Raw genomic sequence first — 19,660 nt, forward strand, 5'->3', positions numbered from 1 at the left:
ACGATGGACAGGAGGTGAGGGCGTGGGCGTGGGCGTGGGCGCGCCGCCTGGGCCTCCGGGCCCCTCAGCTGCCTTTGGCTTGTGGGAAGCATTTGTTTTCAAGACATACTACAGTGCAGTTATAATCAAAAGGCTGGTACTAGCAAAAAATAAATAAATAAATAAATAAATAAATAAATAAATAAATAAAACAGACCAATGGAACAGAATAGAAACACCTAAAATAAATCCATGGGCCTTCAACCAACTTAAATTTGACAAAGGAGCTAAAATCAATCCCTGCTGCAAGGTCAGTCTCTATAGCAAATGTTTTGGGACTGCTGGATCTCTACATGCAGATGTAAGAAATAAGACCCCAACCCTACATCTACACAAAAATCCCTCAAAATGGATCAATGTCCTAAACCTAGAGGACCATCAAGTTACTAAGGAACATTGGAGAATCTCTGCAAGACATTGGCATAGGGAAACACTTCTTGGAAAAGGCCCTAGAAGCACACAGAATCAAAGCCCTAACTGACAAATGTGATTGCATCAAGTTGAGAAACTGCACTGCAAAGGAAACACTAAGCAAAGAGACAATTGACAGCATGGGAGAAATTATTTGCAAACTAGGAAAATTATAGAGGATTAACATGCAGAATCTTAAAGAGTTCAATAAACTTGACTACAACAAAATAATCTAGTTAAGAAATGTCCAAATGGCCTGCGCCGCGGCTCACTAGGCTAATCCTCCGCCTTGCGGCGCCAGCACACCGGGTTCTAGTCCCGGTCGGGGCACCGATCCTGTCCCGGTTGCCCCTCTTCCAGGCCAGCTCTCTGCTGTGGCCAGGGAGTGCAGTGGAGGATGGCCCAAGTCCTTGGGCCCTGCACCCCATGGGAGACCAGGAGAAGCACCTGGCTCCTGCCATCGGATCAGCGTGGTGCACCGGCCGCAGCACGCCAACCGCGGTGGCCATTGGAGGGTGAACCAACGGCAAAGGAAGACCTTTCTCTCTGTCTCTCTCTCACTGTCCACTCTGCCTGTCAAAAATAAATTAAAAAAAAAAGAAATGTCCAAATGACTTAAACAGGCATTTCTAAAAGAGGAAATTAAAATAGCCAACAGACACATGGAAAAATGCTCAGGATCACTAGCCATCATGGAAATGTAAATCCAAACCACAATAAATTTTCACCACAACCCAGTTAGAATGCATCTCATACAGAAATCAACAAAAAATAAATCTTGGCAAGCATGTGGGGAAAAGATATCTTAATCCACTGTTGGTGGGAATGTAAACTGTTACAGCCATTTTGAAATACGTTATGGAGGTACTTCAGAAATCTGAACAAAGACCTACCATATGACCCAGTCATCTCACTCCTAGGAATTTACTCAAAAATGTTTTCTGTAACTGCATGTTCATTACAGCTCAATTCATGATTGATAAGATCTCCCTGATCTATGGTAACTAACAGAGCACCTAACAGGTAATCTACAGAAGTGAAATCGACACTGAGATAGGCGATATTTTGAACAGCCCTTATCTCGAATGTTGAACAAGGTTTTTTTTTTTTTCATGTTGTTTATTGAACTGTTTTGTTTCCTTTGCTCTTGTTGAGTTTCTTGAACTCTTGTATAATTAATCTTATGTGTATAAAGTTAACTGAATATTTGTAAAAAATAAGAATGGGAATAGGAGAGGGAGAAGGAAGAAGGGTGGGTGTGCAGTTGGGAGGGAGTGTAGGGTGGGAAGGACCACTATGTTCCTAAATTTATACATATGAAATGTGTGACATTTTATGCATTAAAAAAGGTTTCTAGGTAAAATACATTATATTCTTTTTAACTTAAAAATATTTGTTTATCTTGGAGACAAAGGAAGAAACAGAGAACTCCCATCTCCTGGTTCACCTCCTACATGGCTTCAGCAGCCAAGCGAGAGGTTAAAACCAGGAGCTAGAAACTGAATCCAGGTCTGCTCTGTAGGTGGAAAGCACCCAGTTACTTAAGCCATGGATTAATCCCATGGTCTGCATTGTCAAGAAATTGGAGTCAGGAGTTAGAGAGGACTCAAACTGATGCACTCAGACATGGGGCATAACCTGTTAACCAGTGTCTTAACTACTAAGCCAAATGTCTGCTCCAATAGAAGGTTAATAACTTTAACATTTATTTATATATATATTCCTATATATTAATTTATTCATGTATATTAAACAAATCATGTCAAACACTGCTTTCAGCTTTAATTTCTGCACAAAAAATATAAAAATGAAGTTTTTCTATGGGTACATTGGATATTCTATTATAAAGATACTTATTTTTGGAAGGATAGAATGTTAGAAATGGAGAAACAGGAAGATACAGAGGGAAAGGGAGAGAGAGAGAAGGCGAGGGAATAACAAAGAGAGGAGAGAGAGAGAGAGAGAGAGAGAGAGAGAGAGAGAGAGAGAGAGAGAGAACTTTTCAGTTTCATTCCCCAAATGCCCTCAAGAGCTGGAGCTGGGCCAGGCCAAAGCCAAGAAGAAGCAACTTCATCCAGGTCTCCAAGTTGATGGCAGCAACCCATGTACTTGGGCCAATATCTGCTTCTCACAATAGATTAGCAGGAACGTGGATTGATGTGTGCATTCTAAGTGTCAGCTTAACATACTGTGCTATAACACTCACCTTAAAATAACAGCTATTTTGCAGATAACAGTACATAATAAAGAACAAAATGAGCCAGGTATTACTAGTTGGAATTGTGCATGCACAGTTAACAGCCAAGTGTTAGTATGCCCTCTCAGAGTTATTTACTTAAATTATTAAGCTAAAGGAAATTTGTTTTAGGAAACATCTTGAAAACTACTTTCTCTAGGCATGTGTTTATTGTGAAAAAGAAAACTACAAAAGTGAATTCATGAACAAGTAAACATAACTGCTATTTTTATTTAGATTAATTTTAATTAAGTGTCTTTTAATACAACAGATAGGAGGAACAGCAAACATCATTTTAGATACTTTAAAATAGTATTATTATAGTCTACAAGATATCTATATTACTTGATAAATCTTTCTCATAGTTATATTCCTGAAGTAATGTTAGGATTGTGTTGAAGCTAAAGGGGTACACACACTGGGAAGTCTTTTCCTTAATATCAGAAAGACTTCATGCCTCATTTGTGGGAGACTAAAGTACCATAAGGGACAACCTGGGTAGGAGATGAGGGGCTTGACTGATGACAATTGTGCTTACTAAACAAAATAAAAAAGGATATATTGTTTCTCTTCAGTTAAGAATAAACCTACATATATGGAAAACTGATCCCATGGGCTTACTGAAATCATTGGTATTTTTCCTATGTAATAAAGCTTCCCAAATTACTTGATCTGCTGGTAATATGGTAATCTGAGAGTGTAAAAGTGACATGATCTTAAAGTGACATGATCTTTTTTTTTGACAGGCAGAGTGGACAGTGAGAGAGACAGAGACAGAGAAAGGTCTTGCTTTGCTGTTGGTTCACCGTACAATGGCCGCCGCCGGCTGGCACACCACGCTGATCCAAAGGCAGGAGCCAGGTGCTTCTCCTGGTCTCCCATGGGGTGCAAGGCCCAAGCACTTGGGCCATCCTCCTCTGCATTTCTGGGCCACAGCAGAGAGCTGGCCTGGAAGAGAGGCAACTGGGACAGAGTCCTTTGCCCCGACCGGGACTAGAACCCGGTGTGCCAGCGCCACTAAGCGGAGGATTAGCCTATTGAGCCACGGCCGCCGGCTGACATGATCTTGACAATGTGACTTACATTCCCTGTATTCTTAGCTCATGGCTACAAATTAGCTGCTGTATGACCAACACACTGTCTGTGTTTCAGGAAGGAACAAGGAAAATGATTTGCAGCAAAAGCTTCCTCCATTATAAAGAGAATTCCAAGGAAATTATCTCAATGACTTCCATTTTCACCTTATTTTTTCAAGAGAATACATCACAGCAGAGATTTTTGTTCAAATATTTTTGAACTACAGTAATAGTTAAACAGGAAGTGCTAACAGATACCATGCAAGTCATGTTGACACACAGAAACAAATATAACAAAATTATCATAATTAACTCTGTATGCTGTATTTAAAAATAAAAAATACAAAAATGAGTTAAAATAAAAATCAAATATTAACACACTTGAAGGTATTACAATGGAAATTAACATAAAGTCATAGGGCTAATATCTGATTATGAATGGAAAATAAATGTATTTGAAAACATACAAACTGAAACAATGCAAAAAATCAAAATAGATAATGAAAATAAAAATCATTATACTATAGTGTGCATAGTTTTAAGCAAAAATAATTTTCCCATATATAGAGGTGGTGAATTTGGGAGGTTGACAAAGGAATGTGGTGTGATGGGGTTAAGATGCATTAACTTTAATATTCTAATGATTGAAACATTTTTATTTATTTTGTAAGCTGTTAATGTAGTGAAAAATATCTTCCTTGCTGTTCAATTATGTAAATATTCACCCTTAAATGCAATGCATATCACTTCAGTCTCCACTTTCAGAGATATTCCACCCATTCAATCTATACTTTATTGCCTTTTTTTCAGAACCAACAATAGAACAATAAAGTTACTGGTCTGAATTTTGTTATGGTGTCCAACTGATAAATCTTGCATATAATACTATAATTGTGCTTTTATAACTTTGTAAAATCACATGCTGTTACATTTTATATACCATACTTATTGTTTGAAACATACATTTCCTCTTTTGCTGATTTTATCTTTCTATTTTTCCTTACTATGAGGGAGAGGTCCCTGCCTGGTCCCTTCCCAGATTGGCAGGAAGAAAAATGGCATCATGGCACTAGGGATTGTAGTAACCGTGGGTATGGAGGGAAACACAGGTCTAACATTAGCTATGAGGAAACAGCATGGAACACATTGCATGACAAATGTTCATGTTTCTGTGTCTACCCCATGGGGTCCATGGTGTCCTTCCCTGCTGGCCACCTGTACCAGCTCTTGTTGTGGGGTGGGAGAGGGACCTGCAGGGACTCCAAGACAGAAGGGTAGCAAGAGGCAGGGTCTGATGGAGGCCTTCAGACAGCTGGGGTGGGTCATACACATAAATGTGAGGAAATTCTGGGAGAGGGAGTTCCCTCAGGGCTTTGCCCCAATGTTCCCTGAATACTCAACAAGACTGCTCCTCACCACTGAGCCTCTGAGTCTGATGAGAGAGAGGGTTGCTGGCTGGGTCTCTCAGAGGGTCTGGTACTTGACACTGTTTCATGTCAAAAATAAATAATTTACTAAAAAGCAGCTTGCCACACCCATGGTGACCAAAGCCTCATGGTGGAAAGGGGGTGTCCGGCCAGCTGGGATGGTTAATACCTGTTCCCTCTCCTCCCAGCCCACCTAGTTGCAGCTGTCAGACCCAAAAGGCCTGTGACAGCAGCTGTCAGATGAGCATCAGGTAGTAAAGAGCAGGGTGGAAGGTTGGTGATGAGGGAATCTCCTGATGTGATTTTATGTAAAGGATGACAGTGGCATGTGCTGAGTTCCAGAACATGGGCAGCAACAGCAATATGGTATAAAGAGTTCCAAGTTCCAAAAGCAGAGACATGGCTGGATGCCTGGGCTCCTCCAGTTAAACATGGACAGCTGCTGTGCAGCAGGCAGGTCAGGGCCTTCATCTGGTTTACAGGGCTGTCAGTCTGTTGAGGGCAGAGGCACTTAGCTCCATAGTGCATTGTGTTAGTAATGATGGACATGAGTTGGCCATGTAGATGGCAGGACTGCTCATAGTAAATTGGTTAGTGATTGCATAGTGGGTACTGGACCCACCACCACCACTGTTTAAGGAGACTAGAACAATCACTGTGCTTCTTATTCAGCCTGTCCAAGAGGCAGTGTCACTGACAATCCCTGCATTCACAAAAAGAATCAGGTCCTTGTGGCCTATGAATGAAGCTGCCACCAGTGGCACCAGTCAGGGAGTGGGTAGAGCACACATCACAGGAATGGCCATCCCATTGCTGAGGTTGCAGGTGCTGTCCAAGTTCCATATGGCCTCAGATGGGGTTCATAATGGGAACCAGTAGTGTAAGGCCTCTATGCCTGTGTATCAGAAAAATGGGTTTTTCAAATCCAGGAAGTTCAGGGATTTGGAGCCCATCTTGTCCACCTGACCACAATATTGATGTCTGTATTTGGGGTCCTGTTGGCAATAAACAGATATGTTGCTGAAAGCATATCTCCAGCCTTGGTAAACAGTGATCACTGGTGCAGGCACCAGAAATGGTAGCAGTGTGTTAGGGGACCGGTCACAGCCATCAGAGCCGCATGGTCATTATGGAGCCAATAAAAGCAACATCAAACGAGAAGGTCAGATCTCTGCATGAAGTATGTGGAGTTGTATGTGTTCTCCCTGTGAGAATCTCTCTTTGGCTTCTTTTTTTAAGACTACTTTACTTATTTGAAAGGCAAAGTTGAGAGAGAGAGAGAGAGAGAGAGAGAGAGAGAGAGAACATCTTCTATCCATTGCTTCACTCCCCAAATGAACTCAATGCTTGGAGCTGGGCGTATCTGAAGCCTGGAGCCAGGAGCTTTCTCCATGTCTCCCATGTGGGTGCAGGAGTCCAAGCATCTAGACCAATGTCTTCTGCTTTCCTAAGCTATTTTCAGGGAGCTGGATCAGAAGTGGAGCAACCAGGACTCCAACCGGTACCCATATGGGATGCAGGCACTGCAGGTGGTGGCTTTACCCACTACGCCAAGGCACTGGCCCATCTCTTTGGATTTTAAGAGATGCCTCTGCCAGCATCTAAATTCCTGCCACAGCCCCTGCAACCCACCCCAGCCTCTGACTGACATCCCACTGCACATGCCACCACCCCTGCTGCCATCTTAAATCCAAGCATAGGCCTCGTGGCCACATGAGTAATACAGCAGCTTGGATGTTCTGTATTTATTGAATGACACCCTAATAAAATTAGGACATTGCAGGTAATCACTTTTATATGGATCTCAGAAACTGCAGTACACTTGGGTTAGACAGATACAAACTGCATTTCTGGGGGAGACAGTTGTGTCGGAGAGGGCCTTCATGGTGGACCTCAATAATTTATATTCTCCTCCACAATATCTAAGAGTTTCTGATTCCTGTATCATTTCTGATCTGTCATGCTATGGTATTTGGTATCCAAGTTTACTTTTTTCTCCTTTTTCATCCTTCTATGTTTCTATTATCCAAATATTCTATAGTAAGAAGGTACTGCTTTTATTTTCATGAAACATATATCAATATGTTTATAATGTGAATATGAATTTTTGTTTTAATTTTTATTAATATAATGGGAGCAGATCTTACCCATTCCATAGGTACAGTTCCAAGAAGACAACCACACTTCCCCTTACTCCCTTGCTCCACCAACCCTCTCCCATCCTCCCCTAACCCCTCTCACCCACCCTGCCCCCTGCATCAATTCTTGCAAAGACATAATTTTAATCCAGTCTATATTAAAAGACATAATTTGTCAGTAATTAATTATAATATCCAACAAGTAAATTATTATTATTAATTATAATATCCAACAAGAAATATAAACACCAGCTAAAATGACAATCTCAGTTTTCTTTTATGTATGTTTATTTTCTTGTGGGTAAAATTAGACCTGCTTCCATTAAGATATATTTATATTTATTTAATTTGATTTGTTGTCTATATTCTTCCTTGACTTTTCTATCTGATCATTCAGTAGTAACTTTCTATTTAAATGTCTGTGTCTTCAAATTATTGTCTAAATCTAGAAAGAATTGTCACCTCTCATTGTGTTTTATTTTTAGAAATTCTTCATGCTAATTTCCCCCATGAACTTTAAAATCACCTTATAGAAAATACACACCACAGATGACAATCACCCTCTTCTCATGAGTGATTTAGCATGCAAAAAGCAGAAAAGATTAATTCACTAAATGTCGCTCAGTGTCCTAATCATCTCCAGTTTGGTTTAAAATCATCAGAAGCAATTTCAGCATTACGAGCCAACTCCTTCAGAGCAGCTCTGTACCCTTTGCTTTCAATGATTTCCCACCTGGCAGATGCTGTGGCCTATTTTCACCTTGCAGCCTTACACAGTCACACAAACCAGTTCCTTATTGTCAAAATCTTTCTATGCACCACACACACAGACACACACACACAGTGGCTCTGTTCTTCTGTTCCTCTCTCCTTTCAAACTTTTCCATTTCCCTTTTTTTTTTAAATTTTGTCTGGCATTATTGCTTACATAGATTTCCTGCTGCTGCTTCATTTTATTCTAAGCATTTATATCTTTCTTTCCATCATAGTTTCTCATTATTGTTTCTACTTATGAAGAGTAGTGTTTGAAAAATATTTATATTCAACCAGCAAAATTATCTTTTTGTGCTATTTTTATAGTTCTTTTAGAATTTCAAGTATATCAGCATACTATCTAAAACTTATATAATTTTGTCTCATTTTTCACTGTTACATAACTTTCTATTTGTCATATTACCTACCACCTTCAACGCAATTTAACCATGTTTCCCTTGATATTAAAAGCATACTTTCCAGGGGCCACTTCCTACAATGCCAGCATCACACATGGGTGCCAGTTAGTGAGCCAGCTGCTCCATCTCTGATCCACCTCCCTGCTAGTGGCCTGGGAAAATCAGCAGGATATGGCCTAAGTAACCTGATCCCTGCTACCCACATGAGAATGTAAAGAAGCTCCTGGCTCCTGGTTTTGGCCTTGCACAGCACTGGCTGTTGTGGCCACCTGGGTAGTGACCAGCACATGGAAGATCCTTCTCTCTGTGTCTTCCTCTCTCTCATTCTCTCCCTGTAACTGACTTCTAAATAAATAAATAAATCTTTTTAAAAGGACAGTTTCCATAGAGTTTTTTATTCACATATTCATTTTTCATTTGAGAAGCAGGAATCTTGCATTCACTGGCTCACTGCCAACGATGGGCCAGGACAGAGCCAAGAGTCAGAAAACTGATCTGGGTCTTTGAGTTGGCAGGGACATGAGTGCCAGAGTCATCTGCTGCTTCCCATGTTGTGCATTAGCAGAAAGCTGGAGTGAGATGCAGAACCGTGACTCAAAGCCACGCACTCTGATATGGGATGCAGAGTTCCCAAAGCAGTTCCCCACTGTACCCTGAAAGGAATAATTTCCAATTTTTCATGTGATATAAAGTAACAATTTTCATCATGTTTTGTCTTCATTTTTCTATCTTTCCCAAATCATCACTGTGCCTGAAAATTTCATTGATCTATAAGGGGTTTCAAAATATGTTTCAAGGGTGGTTGTTTTGAAGTAGCTGTTTAAGCCTCCACATGAGACTGAAATCCCATATCAGAGGGCCTGGTGTAAGTCCCAGTAATTGTGGCCTTCTGATCCAGCTTCCCTCTAATGTCCCTAGGAAGCAGAAGGTGATAGCATGCATGTTTAGGTTCCTACCACCTCCCTGGGAAACTGGGATGGAGTTCTTGGCTCCTGGCTTTGTTCTGGTTTAATCCTAACTGTTGTGGGAATTTGGAGTGAGAAATTCATTCTCTCTCTCTATCAAATAATTAAAACATTTGGAAATACAAAGGCTATAAAATACTTACAGAAATTTGACATAGAAACAAAAGCCATAGGATTTTGACATAGAAAAAATACGAAATAATACATTTATCTGATTTTGTCCCTATACCATATTCTCCCTTTCAGGTGAGTAACTATGTTAATTAAAAATAAAAGGGCCTTAAACATTGTTGTAAAATGTAAGTGCATTGAAGGAAGAGGATGAGTAGAAAGTAGAGACCTGCAGGAACATGGGGTCTTGTATAGCAGGGCCTTGTATAGACAGAGAGCAGTGCATACCTGGTCACATGGAATACCTGTCCCAGATCTTCACCTGTGCCCTGGGGAGGCCTCAAGAACCCCACCTCTGGAGATTTTTATTATTCAGTGGGTTGAGGAGGCTGGCCCTGGCCCTCCTGTACATAGAGTGCACCATTGTGACAGAGCTGGTTCTATGATGTCACTGTTGTCCAGCACCCCTCCATGTTCCACTGCAGTTAGAGGCCACTGATTTTTAGATAACTCACTGTTGACTTGGAGTTTGTTTTTCTGGTTAGGAGGTTCATTCAGCACAAGTGGATAAATTCAGGGTCCAGGTGAGTGGGACTTGCTCTCTTTGTCTCCTTCTGAGTTGGGGACATTCATGCTGAGGTGGGTAGCCCTGGTTTCTCCTGGCTGCTGCAGAATGTGATGTTGGCTGTGCCCTTAGTGGTGCCCCATATATGCTGAGTGTGTATACAGTTGTTTCTCTCCCTGTAGGGTGGGAGCAGATTTCCCCTTGATATAGTCTGTGGAGGGATATAATGACTATGATGAAATTATTCAGGTTTCCAAAGCCTGGTGTGTTTTCTTGGTGTAGTGTGAAGGAATCATTACAATATAAGATGGAGGTGTCTTCTAACTTGATACAAGCTTCCAACACATCTTTATGTTGGTTTACCTGGTGGATGTGCAGGTGTGTGACTGTATTATGTTCCTATTTGTCCTGAAATCTTCAGTAAGTTCTTGGTAATTGTAAAACCTGCTGCAAGGTGTTTTGTGGGAAGTCAGAAGGTGAACTACAATTATTTAGGTGACTGGGAGAGCATTGAAACTTCCTATCTGAGACAAGCTGTGATTATCCTGAAAATGATCTAGGAAAGTGAGGGACGACCATATACCCATGGGAGAAACTAAGCAGTAATGTGGCAGCACCTTAGGATTTTGTGTCCCAAATCAGTGTTGTAAAGGGGAAAAACAGGAATCAGAAGGTCTCACATACATCAACAGTGGCTAAATACCAGTAATTATGTTGGATGATATTAACAAGTAGTGGTTCAAAGATAGTTAAAAAAGAAGAAAAGCAATAGCTTAGCAGCTATTAGGCCATATACACATAATTCTTGTGTACATAGACAAGAGTGTTAAGTTTCCCACTAACACAACCCAACCTCAGGCTTGTCACAGGAGGCAATGAGCTGGTAGACCAAGGGACATCAGGATAAACCGGTAATTCCTTCCCTCACCATCACTATTCAAAACAAGAAGGCATTTGTTCTGCCTAGCTACTTCTTTAGAGGAACATTTCATTCTATGAGCTGGTGCTCTGCATGCTGTCCTTGTAAGGGAGATAGTAAGTATGTTGCATTTAGAAAAGATCCAATAAAGAGGGAAGATTGTTCTAAGTGTCTTGCAGACTGAACAATTTGTTAAAGTGAAATACCTACTAACAGAAAAAAAAGTCTCATATACCACAATAAGATACTATGGCAGAATCTGGAAATGCAATGTGAAGGTTGTCCTAACCCAACTTGACTTCCATGAATGGAATTAATAAGTAAATTTTTTGTTAAAAATGATAAATTCAGAAAATTTTAAGCAGTGCAGGACACCAGATTGGGGTAAAATAGGACTTAACCAAGGCAACTGAGACATGTGGTCTCACTGACACAGTTGATAGTGAAACTTACAGGGAACCCACATATTTGAACTGATGAGAAGGGAGGAAGGAAAACAAGCTAAATGATCTTTTATTTAATTGAGAAATTGAACTCAAAACCACATATTCATAATTATTAAATCCATTTATCCAACAAACTGAAAAATCTAGAAGAAATGGATATATTTCAGGACACATACAGTCTACCATATTGTAGTCATGAAGACAAAAAACATAAACAGACCAATAATCAAGATAGCAATGGAATCAGTAATAAGGATCCTCACAGCAAAGAGAAGCCCAGGACTGGACGGGTTCACTGCTGAACTCCACCAATCCTTTTTAAAAAAAAATTATTTATTTATTTTTTTTGACAGGCAGAGTTAGACAGTGCGAGAGAGAGGCAGAGAGAAAGGTCTTCCTTTTTCCATTGGTTTACCCCCCAAGTGGCCGCTATGGCTGGTGTGTTGTGGCCTGTTCACTGCGCTGATCCAAAGCTAGGAGTCAGGTGCTTCCTTCTGGTCTCCCATGTGGGTTCAGGGCCCAAGGACCTGGCCATCCTCCACTGCACTCCTGGGGCACAGCAAAGAGCTGGACTGGAAGAGGTGCAACCAGGACAGTACCAGTGCCCCAAGCAGGACTAGAACCTGGGGTGCCAGCGCTGCAGGTGGAGGATTAGCCTAGTGAGCCATGGCGCCGGCCCACCAGTCCTTTAAAGAAGAACAAATTCTAATTATTCTCCAAGTATTTAAAATAATTGAAAGGGGTTAATTCCTCCCAAACTCCTTCTATGAGGCCAGTATCATCTAATTCCATAACCTGAAAAAATATAGAAAGAGAACTACAGACCAATGTCCCTTATGAAAATAGACACAAAAACTCTCAACAAAATACTAGCCAATCGAATCCTACAACACATCAGAAAGATCATTCACCAGGACCATATAGGAGTTATCCCTGGTATGTAGGGATGGTGCAACATAGGCAAATCAGTAAATGTGGCACATCATATCAACAAATTGAAGCGTAAAAGCCATATTATTATCTCAAAAGATGCAGAGAAGGCATTTGATAAATACAACATCCTTTCATGATATAAATATTAAGCAAATTGGGTATATAAGGAACATTCCTCAGCACAATCAAGACAATAGATAACAAACACACAACCAGTATCATATTCAATGGACGAAAGTTAGAAGCATTTGCACTGAGGTCTGCAACTAGATAAAAAGGCTTGCCCACTTTCACCATTGCTATTCAATATAGTCCTGGAAGTTGTCAGCAGAACCATTAGGCAAGAAAAATAAATCCACAGCTTCAATATTTTAAAGGAAGAGAAATTTGTGAATTTTTACCAAGAGGAAATTCTTTAGGGACCTAGAGTTGAAATCTTCAAATAAGACAGAATACACATAGCTGATAAATTTACTATGATGATGACAATTCATATACACAGTTAAAGCATACAAAGAGGTGTGCCATAGGTTTGTTCACTTAACAAATACAGTCAGGGCTGGCTCTGTGACATAGCAGGTAAAGCCACCACCTCCAGTGCTGGCATCTCATATGGGCCCTGTTACAATTCCTGGTTGCTCCACTTCTGATCCAGCTCTCTCTTATGGCCTGGGCAACCAGTTGAAGATGGTCAAAGTCCTTAGGCCTCTGCACCCATGTGGGAGACCGAGAAGAAGCTCCTGGCTTTGGATTGGTGCAATTCCAACTGTTGTGGCCAACTGGGGAGTGAACCAATGGATGGAAGGCTTTTCTTTCTCTCTCTCCATCTCTCCTTCTCTCTGTGTGTAACTTTGACTTTCAAATAAATAAATAAATCTTTAAAAAATACAGTCTTTTCTTCCTTATTCATGGAGAACAGATATGCCAGGTTTTAAAACACTAAAGCTATATATAAAAGTCTGAATTGCAAAATAAGCACCTTAGCATCTATGATGGACTTAGGTGTTCATGTTCACCTGTAGTAAAATTCAAAACGATCATTTTATCTATAATATACACAGTAACATAATCAAGGAAATTGAATTTTTATTGTCTGCAGATTTTTATTTGAAAATGATTCTCATGTCTTATTAGTCCTTGGTAGTAAGGCAAGATAGCAGGAATTGTTCCTTAGTGTTTTCCTCTGTGCCTTCATTCATCACCCTTGAAAAGACTTCCTGAATTCTTCTCTTAATATCAGAAGTAACTTAGGAGCCTTCAGCCTTCTTTTCTGTGATTATGAAATTACATTACCACTTGGCACTTACCAGCATACTTCCCTGCAATGGAGAGTTGTGAAACATCATATTTCACTATTAAATTAGAAGTTTCTTATTTTAAAGACTTCCTCAAATTCATCATTACTCCCAAATGTATTAGTATAATGACCTATATTTATTATAATAAATTACTCAAAAACATTTGATCAATGTGCAAATTCTGCTATAAATAACAGTTTGTATTAACATTCAAAAACTTTAAATTTTATTTTCTTACAATCCTTGATTTTAAAGGCATTTTCTTCACTTCCTTTTGAAAAAATATTTTTCATTAGATGGCAGCATTTGGGATGTGGGTCTTTAAAACCAAGAAGGGATGTATTCTATATTCTTTGTTTTATTTTCTATTAACCTTCAAGTATCCAATTAAGAAAATATCTTTAATGGATAAACAAATGTTTCATAAAAGTCATTTAGATTTTACAAATACCCTCTATCTGGGGTACTTTCTCCTATATCATTAACAAAATGTTGATTTGAATTGACAAAAGGAAAAAAGATACAAATTATGAACCCTTGAACATCTACTACAAGTGCATACAATGCAAAACACTAAATGTTTTGTACTTGTCATCAATACATACTTGTTTTCTTATTCAATAATACTTGACATAGATTCAGAGAATGATACAGGCCATGGGTAAGAATTAATATATTTATCTGTTAAAGTCACATTTACTATAACCCACCAAAGTATACCAACAGATTGATAAAAACATTTTCCATACACAGTTAGTTTTAGTTTGCAGTTAAATATAATGAAAAGATATTTTTATATGCATTGGCAAAAATCATATGTGCTGGGGCTGCCATTGTGGCAAAATGAGTTAAGCTACTGCCAACAGTGCCAGAATCCCATATGGGCACCAATTCTAGTCCAGGCTGCTCCAGTTCCAATCCAGCTCCCTACTAATGTGCTTGGGAAAACAGCAGAAGATAGCCCAAGTCCTTAGGCCCCTTTATCCAGGTGCAAGACCCAGATGAAGCTCCTGGCTTCAGCCTGGCCTAGCCCTGGCCAAGTCAATCATTTGGGGAGAGAACTGATTTAATAAAATTTAAAGTCTATATTGCAATGCTTTCAGGTCCTTCAGAATTAGTGAATCAATAGACTCATTCATCTGAGAAATGTGGTTTATGGCCTTGTTCTGATTTTAGTATTTAGTGCCAGGTATCCATCACCTGGGGTAGGGTTTATTTTGGTAAATAGAACTTACTACTTATTCTCAAAAGAATGTTCTTGTCAGAATAATGCTTTTTTAATGGAACAATGAATTTAGTTACCAAATACCAAGAATGTTTCTGAACATTCTGTTATCTTTCCCATCATTTTAGATTAGCCAGACATGTGAGAAAATATCTACATTTTGAGCAATAAAATTGAGATAATGAAAGCTCTGGCTCCCTGTAGGTAACACCTAGTATCGATAACCAATTTTTTCTTGTTCTTTCTTTTTTATTATTGTTTAAGGCTGGAGTGCATTTCAATTGTGATACTTGACACATTCTATGGTGTCATTGCTTGAAAATCACCATATGTATTTTTGATCCCTGCCCAGTAGGTACCTTGGCTACATACAAGTTTTGCAATTATTGTTTGAAAAACTTTGTTTTTTTCTCTCTTTTGATTGTATCGATGTTTTCAGAATTAATATTCTTAAATAGTAATATTTGAGATGAAAGAGAGTCAGAAGATATCAACATGTTAACTACATGCTTCTCACCCAAGTACTTGCCACTAGAAGAATTTTTATTTGCTTACTTTTTAGTAATTAATATTTTATTTTCCTAGAGCTAAAAAAAATCTATGTTTCTCATATGTAAACTTTCAAAACTATAGTAAGCATTTTTCATGAAAGTCCAAATGAGAGCAGCAAGGGAGAAAGAGATGAAAGAAAGGCAGAGAGAGACCACTAGGAAGAGACTGGGAGCAGGTATTCATTTCTGTCTGCTCTCTCAATGGCTTATAGATCATATTTATAAAGGAAATAAGTATAATATAACTATAAGGGAAATAAGTAGAGTGTGTGGATGGGAAGTGACACTGGAAGACAGGAGACTTGACTACAAAATACAAAGTCATTAGTCCTAAACAGAAGGGAAGCCCCCAAATGTACCCCAACAATGGGAGCAAAGGGGGAGGGGGGAATAGCAGAGCATAGAACACACAAAGGGACAGGAGCACTTCTTTATTTTATAAGACAACTTTCCAAACCTTTCCTTTTATTAAGAACCTTTTATTAAAAACATTTCCTAAAATAGTGTCTTTTCCTTTTTCTGGGTGATACATATGACTATAGGCTGGTCTTGAGCACTGTGGGGAGGGAAAATCAGCTAGGAGACTCCCCAGTGAATCTCATCTCTGACCCCTGAGATCTAAAGGGAGACAGATGCTCAACATCCCCCAAATGGGTGAAGCCAACTCTTCACATCTCAGTTCCTTGGCCCAAACAACTTGGAAGTCCCAAATCTGCTAAAAGTAATTACAACTCCCATATAAATTGCAACTCCCAGAAGTCCTGGGGTCAGCAAAAGGAGGAATGGATGTTATCAGTCATCAAAGATCTATGGAAGGGCACCAGTCCCCCACAAGCTCTCCTATTTTACCTGAATTTAGGCCACTGGTAAAATAGGCGTGGGAGGAGGAAACAGGAACTCAACAAACGCACCCACCCCCATTTGAGGATTGCTTCTCCCAGGCTCCAGCAGCCACCCTGTTGTTTACGCTAGGTCCCTTTCACTCCCTACCCCGGACAGAAACCCAGTGCTCCAGAATGCCTGGGGGAAGGGGAGAGGGATGTCATGAGGTGGAAGGAGCTGGGCGGTGCCCCAGGAGAAGCCCTGGGAAACAGCTCTAATTAAGATGGCACACTGAGGAGTAATCTCATCCAGAGCTTAAACATGGCCCTGACTGATCTTAAGTGTGTGGGGACCTGCAAGGAAGGACCAGATGGATTACCTAGTCCAGATCAATCTTCAGGGGCTGGACTTGTAGTGAGGAAAATGAGTGGAGGAGGAGAGTAGGTTCCCAGTTTGCAGGCTATGGCCAAAGTCCCCAAGAACACCCCGTCAGTGGCAGGAATGTGGAGGAGGCCCCTCTTGAAATATTGGTGGCTACAGTCTCTTATGATCTCTGATGCTGGGGGCTCAGTCTTTTCCTTGGAAGCCTCTTCCTCCTCCATCTCTTCCTCCTGAGGCATCCCAGGCTGGAGCCTGGAGCCTGAGGCTTACCAGGGGCCTGTGTTGAAGTGGGTGCTTTTCTTCACCTCTATGGGGACAGGCCACTCCCCTGTATGGTGGCTGTGGCCTTTTCTACTTTGAGGTCTTCTGCCTCTTTGGAACATTTAGGGAGTCCTCCAGCAGGTCCCCTGCTCTCCTCTTCAGTGTCCCTTTCTCTTTTTCTAGGCACTGTGGGTGTGGGTTTGCATAATTGCTTGTGTTTGAAATGCAATCCTTCCCTACTCTGTTGGGAGCCTCTTCCTCCACCCAGGCCTGCTCCCACTCCTCCTCTCCTGGAGATGATTGATATGAATAGACTGCCTAGTTATGTTCTCTGGAACAAAAACCACTTTTTAATTTTTGAGACTGTTTTTTACTATGGGCAAAGCATAATCCTGTAATTTACTGTAGTAATCTCACACAGAGATGAGATAAGGAGAAAATTCTAAGGTTTCTGTCTAGTTATCACTTTTACTGATTAGTCAAGGCATCAGGAAAATGCTTTTAGATTCTCAGGCTTGCTCAGTTAAATTCAGCATTTTTACCTCATTTTAACATCTCTGTTCCTTACCTTTTCTTTATTATAAGGGATAGAAACTATAGAATACAAAAAAAATATAGAATACACACAATGATAATAGAAAAGTTCAAGTCAAGATTTATTAATTTCTTCACCATTGTTCTTCTGAGACTATTTTTCTCCAGTCAGAATGTTTGCTTCAATATTTGCTTGAGTAAAAATGTGCCAGCTATGATCCATTTCAATTTTTATTTGAAATTGCATATATATATATATATATATATATACACAAATACAATTTCACATATGATGTCTATAGGTGTTAATGGATACTGATTTTACTGACAGCAGTACAAAATTCAGATTCCTCAACTAATACAGTGAAGCCAGACACAGATAAGTCAGCTATTCTCTCACTTTAGATCCTTTGGAGATTATATATTTTGTTGTCTTCTGTTTGTCTTTAGTTTCAAAAAGTGAAACTACGGCTAAGTATGTTTTACCTTGAAAATGGTTTGCAGCATTTAATGCATCTATGATTTGGTGATTGTTGACTTTTGAAAGTTTTGGAAAATTTTCAATGCTTTTCTTCTTCAACATTGTTTCTGTTTCTTGTTTCTCCTTTTTAAACCTTTCCACTTGGGCCTACAATTGAAAAATGTCAGCAGTTTCTCTGTGACTTATTTAATTCATGCATCATTGTCATTTTTCATCTTTTATTTTCTCCCCATTTTAAGACTGAATATTTGATTCTCTCTTGGATTTGGCTTTCTATAAACAGAGATTATGCATCCATGTGTTCAGCAAAAAAAAATCGATAGAAAATACATTTTTAAATCTACATGTAGAGCTGCCTCCTCTGCCTCCTCCTCCCGTGGCTGCCACCTCCGCTGGGCTGAGGAGCTGGGCATCCACAGTGGCGGTGGTAGTGGCCACAGTGCAACCAGCCCCCGCCCCCAGGCCAGTCCTGCCAGGAGTCCCCCGTACGGTCAGCCCGCCCAGAGGCCAGAGCTGGGTAGGTGGATGTCGCTGGAAGATGGCGCCCTCGGACCTACGCAGCGTCAGGTGGCGGTACCGGCGTGTGTTGTGGAGGGTGCCGTCCTGGATCCCAGTGGTGTTCATCAGCCTCCTGCTGGGCTGGTCCTACTATGCCTTCACCATCCAGCTCTGCCCAGTTCCCAGGAAAACATTGGCGAACAAGTTGTGTGCTTGTTGGCTTATCATCTACTTTTCGCGATGTTTGTCAGGTCGTACTGGAAAACTATCTTTACATTACCAATGAATCCTTCCAAAGAATGCCATCTCTCTTACGCAGAGAAAGAATTGTTGGAGAGAGAGCCAAGAGGACAAGCCCATCAGGAAGTTGTTAGGTGAGCAGCTAGGGATCTTCCATTTATACCAGGACCATGACTGGAGCCATCTGCTACTGTGACAGATGCCGATTTATAAAGCCAGATCACTGCCACCCCTGTTCCGTCTGTGATAAATGTATTTTGAAGATGGGTCATCATTGCCCATGGGTGAACAATTATGTGGGACTTTCAGATTGTAAATTCTTCTTTCTTTTCCTGGCTTATTCTCTGTTGTACTGCCTTTTTATCACTGCTACAGACTTACAGTATGTTGTCAAATTTTGGACAAGTGGTCTACCAGATACTCAAGCGAAGTTCCATATGATGTTTCTAATCTTTGCTGAAGCTGGTTTTCTGTCAGCTTATCTTCTCTATTTGGCTATCACTGTTGGCTAGTCAGCAAAAATAAATCTACATTAGAGGCATTCAGGAGTCCAGTATTTCTACGTGGAACCATTAAGAATGGATTCAGCTTAAGTCTCAGTAAAAATAATGAAACAAGTTTTTGGTGATGAGAAGAAGTACTGGTTGCTACCCATTTTTTCATGTCTGTCTGATGGCTGCTCCCTCCCAGCTTGCCTTGTTAACCAGGATCCTGCACAACCATCTACTCCTGCAGGACTGAATTCAACAGCTAAAAATCCTGAAAACCATCAGTTCCTGCAAAGCCATTGTGAGAATCCCAGAGCCACCTTCTTACTGACTCTCAGTCTTGGACAGAAAGCAGTATAAACCCTGGGGGAGGCAAAGCTGCTATGAGCAATCCTGCGTTAACCATGGAGAATGAGACTTAATCCTCAAGCAAAATAAATTCA

General features: G+C 40.3%; 1 pseudogene; it reads left to right on the forward strand.

The window, feature by feature from the left end:
- Positions 1–18,529: 18,529 nt before the first annotated feature.
- Positions 18,530–19,639, forward strand: LOC133755440 (palmitoyltransferase ZDHHC2-like; annotated as a pseudogene).
- Positions 19,640–19,660: the final 21 nt, after the last annotated feature.

The sequence above is a fragment of the Lepus europaeus genome, unplaced genomic scaffold (genome assembly GCF_033115175.1).
Source record: "Lepus europaeus isolate LE1 unplaced genomic scaffold, mLepTim1.pri SCAFFOLD_47, whole genome shotgun sequence".
NCBI lineage: Eukaryota > Metazoa > Chordata > Mammalia > Lagomorpha > Leporidae > Lepus > Lepus europaeus.